At 33.3% G+C, this 4,240-nt stretch overlaps 1 long non-coding RNA gene across 1 annotated transcript; it reads right to left on the reverse strand.

Annotated features, from left to right (window-relative positions):
• Positions 1-997, reverse strand: LOC109613272 (uncharacterized). Its single transcript, XR_002194884.2, has 3 exons — positions 875-997; positions 639-811; positions 1-491 (listed from the first exon to the last, which is right to left on the reverse strand). It is a non-coding gene; the product is annotated as an uncharacterized LOC109613272 (long non-coding RNA).
• Between the last annotated feature and the right edge of the window lie 3,243 nt (positions 998-4,240).

Consider the following 4,240-nt stretch of genomic DNA (forward strand, 5'->3'; position numbering starts at 1 on the left):
TGTAAAAGAGCTAAATTATGACGGATATTTTTAGTTTTAAATCCAAGTTATTTTTAGCTGTTCTCCTTATCTAATTATATGCTGCACATTTTTTCTGCCCACCATTTTCACTTAATTCCAATGACTCGGCTTAATTCATTAGCCGTGTGAACCGCATTAATTTTATCCACACATGTGTTGCGATGGGTTCATCATTTTGCCTGCCTGCCTGGAGGGCCAGAATTTGTATTTATGAGGGTAAATATTAATGCAAACTCACGCACTAAACATAGTAGTTTCTTTTCGTTCTGATATTCCCTGGTGTGTTGCAAACTTTTCTTAGATGCCTGCTTTATTTTCTTTTTTTATGACATGGCAACGAAACTTCCGGATTCTCGATTGCCACTTGATGTCTTTGCTCCTGAATACTATGACAAAATAATACATTATAGACACGTCTTGCATGTCGGTAATTAATTTTGCTGATGGTACCGTCCCAACTGCTCCAGCTACTGCTAGAATAAAGGGAATCAAGAGTGAAAAGTTTTGTTTTTTCATGGGAAGGGTGCCAAAATAAAAACGTCTGCTTGTCATAAACATAGTTATGTATGTATGTGTGTATATTTATGTAAGAATGGAATGGAAGTGTACGTGCCTACCTTTAAGGAACACGCGCCAACATTGTAATGCTCACAAGTCGAAGGAGATAGATGCGTTGGGCCATGGTTACATTCATAGACGACGGAATTATGTGTTGGTCTCCCGATCGACGGCGGTGGAGTATTCATACAGTATGTATATCTGTACTCAAAATATTTGCGAATGAAGTCCCCTTAAAGACATTTGAGAACAGCTCTTAAAAACAATCAAACAATGGCCGAGGAATATGTTTTACCTTCCCTCCACTTCCATTCTAGGCTAATGTTATACCTAGCTATCCTTGTTATTGTTTTGCGAAGCTGTTGCTTGTTTTTGCTCCTTGATTTCTTTTTTTTTTCTTCCTAGCTATACTTTTTTTTAGATTTTTTGTTTACTGTTGTCATTTTTGTTTTCTTCGAGAAAAAAAAATAAAAAAAGAAACAACAAACACCGTCTCTTCATGAAAGACATTTTTATAAGCTGTCAATTTGTTGACACTACAATACATTGACAAAATTTGTTGTTATGTATTTTTTATGTCTGCGGAATATATATTTAAAAGTACAGTTATGAGTGATTTAATGGCAACGAAATATCTAAGGAAACATTTACTATTTGGTGTCTTATGAAATTTTCTTGTGGCCTCCTATTGAGAAGCAATGTTGAGTTGAATTTTTAGTGAATTGTTCCTTCATAAAATGGTGTAATCAATGTTATTCTCCGGTTTAACCCCTATTTCTTTATTTCGGGTAGCTTTTTTAAATTCTATGAAGAACGAATTTCTGACTTCAAAAGATATGGGAAATTAGATTTTTTTCTTCAAAGATTTTTTGAACTTGTGTTATTCTCTTATAAAGAAAATATGTAATTCATTATTTGGTGTAAAAGTAAAATGTATTTGTTAATTGTTAACAGAATTCCTTATCTATCCATAAATGCCTACATTTTTTAATTGAAGTTTAGAAAAATAATTTAAAATTCAAATCCAGACAACGTCGAGAACAAACCAGATCTCGTGTTAGTAGAAATAATGAGATGTGTGAAATATAAAGAGAACCTGATGTTTATTTCGGATTTTATTAACGTTTTGGTTATTCCATACCAGAAGGAATGGCCCGATCTCTACCGTTTTTTATAACAGATCCTGTTGACATAAATATTTAGATGTGCCAAATCGGATATTAATTACGCGTTTTATGAGCTTAATAGATATTCAAAATTTCGACCTCTTGTGGGGGAGGTACCACAAGGAGTGGACTTATATATTCCGTTTTAATACCAGATCTTGGCAAAGACATAGAAGTGTAAAGATAGGACAAGACAGAGTAAAATATGGCAACCCTGTGAAAAATGCCTCTGTTGTTATGATATCGTAACAACATAGTTACCAATGTTAAGCAATTTAAACCGCTAAGGCAGTATGCAATTATTTGGGAAGGTATATGGAATAGAATTTTGAAACCAATATTTTGGATTATCCAAATTTTTATTTGTCATTCTTTCCTATAATTGTGTTTTTATATTAACTTGCCTCTGTCATGAGCTGTTATTCAAGGTAGTATAGCCACAAACCATTTGTTCAGAATGCATTTTGTCTAGTCTTTACCATTTTATGTCTTTGATCTTGGGTTCATAAAAATATTAACATGTGTGAAATTTGAAGACAATCGGACTCTTACATCATCTATATATATAAAAGAAAGTTGTGTTAGTTACTACTCTTATAACTTAAGAACCGCTGGACTGATTTTAACTATTCATATAAGTTCGGGATTGTCTCCTGTCCGAAAAGGATAATATCCAAAAAATAAAATAATATGAAAAAATATTAACATTTTCGAGTTTTGCCTTGTTAAGGCGAAGATCATATGTTTTATGATTTAAGTGTTTGTTTTCTCTTTCGAGACGAGCTTAATGATCTGAAATTTGCAGTGAAAAGGAAAGCCAGATAGACACTATCACACACTCACCACTATGCGACGCGTTTCGCCGTTGGTTAAGCGGCTCATCAGGCATATTTGATGTGGATGATGGCTTACAAGGGCCGTTCTCTGGAAAGTAGTGTATATTTCGAACTTATTGCAAATTAGCATATGCGAATTATACACTAGAAACTCTCCAGGTTCGACTCAAGTTCTATTGGCAGATCTTTTTCACAGCAACGTTTTGTTTTTGTAGTGATGGATTTTTTGTCCACAACAACTACATTGCTTCCAATGCATACACTTGTTTTAGTGCTGCTTTAGGAAGACGGGTTAATGGCTCTGAACGTAGAGACGGCAACTTCTAGTTGGCTGCACACAGAGGTCCGCGGTTCAAATCCCACAGCCAGGCTCGGCTGAATTTTTGAGTTTTGCCTTGTTAAGGCGAAGATCATATGTTTTATGATTTAAGTGTTTCATTTTCACATTTTCATTTTGACTTTTGAAATATACAATAGTAATGTTTTATTTGCATGATTTTTTTCTATATTGACTTACTTTTTTCTAATGTACATTTGTAGTGTTTTTTATATTTTATTTTTGAATTCAAATATTAATACCAATTTATTTAATTGACTTGATTTCTTGAGAACTAAAATTGATGGCGGGAAGTGGAAGTGTATGTGTATTATGTGGTGGAGAAACGGAATAGATCATATCGAAATAATCTAACGCGGTCACACCAAAGTTAAAATATAATTAATTTTTCAAAATCGCTAAAAAATCACGAAAAAGAGACCTCATTGCAAAAACTCTCAAATCGGGAAAAAATCGAAAAAAAAATTCAATGGAATCTAATTTTAAAATAATTGACAAACTTTGTAAGGTTCTTTAAACATTTGCTGTAAAAATCAGCGAACAAGTTAAAGATTTTTTCAATTTGTTATTCTTCTTTTGTCAATTTTTTTTTTTTAATTTAATTTAAAATCATATTAAATTCAGTGGATTTTTGTGAACAAAATAAATAATGAAATAAGTGCGAAATATGATGTTTACTGACATCTGCCTTTCAACTCTAGTGCCGACATCGTGGTTCAGCTGGAAGATGTGAACACATTTTAACAAACAAAAATGACCGAAAAAGCCTAATGGGGCCAATGCGTGGACCTACTTCTTTCATGTGACAATAATCCGTCCAATGAGAGCTCAAAATGCAAAATTCTTTGGGAGTACAATCAGTAAAATACCAAATAGAAAAGGGTGAAAAATAGTAGAGCGAATGGGACTTTTAGTAAGAAAAGGATTTCTATCTTTCCAGAAATTCTTCCCAAACATTCAAGATACCTTAACTAACTTTTGCAGGTCATGATATCGATCATAACTCACGGATAAGGGTACAACCCGATTTCATATTTATATAACCATCGTATGATTTAAGCTATTTTTGGGATCTTGGTCATTTTTTAAATTTTTTGGCCCTTATATTTGTTTCTAAGGGGGTAGAGAACCTCTTCGCATAAAATTTGAAATTTTCAGAGTAGGGCCCATATTGGTCTTGACCACATTCATCAATTGATTTGGTTAAAAAATTGTATTTATGCTACCCTGGGGTAGGGAACCATCATATAGATAATTGCCACATAGGAATTTATTTTTAAGTAAAGTCCCCACTTTGGAGTATCCCCAAGTCCACCTTCACA

Source organism: Musca domestica, unplaced genomic scaffold (assembly GCF_030504385.1).
Source record: "Musca domestica strain aabys unplaced genomic scaffold, Musca_domestica.polishedcontigs.V.1.1 49, whole genome shotgun sequence".
In the NCBI taxonomy this organism is placed as follows: domain Eukaryota; kingdom Metazoa; phylum Arthropoda; class Insecta; order Diptera; family Muscidae; genus Musca; species Musca domestica.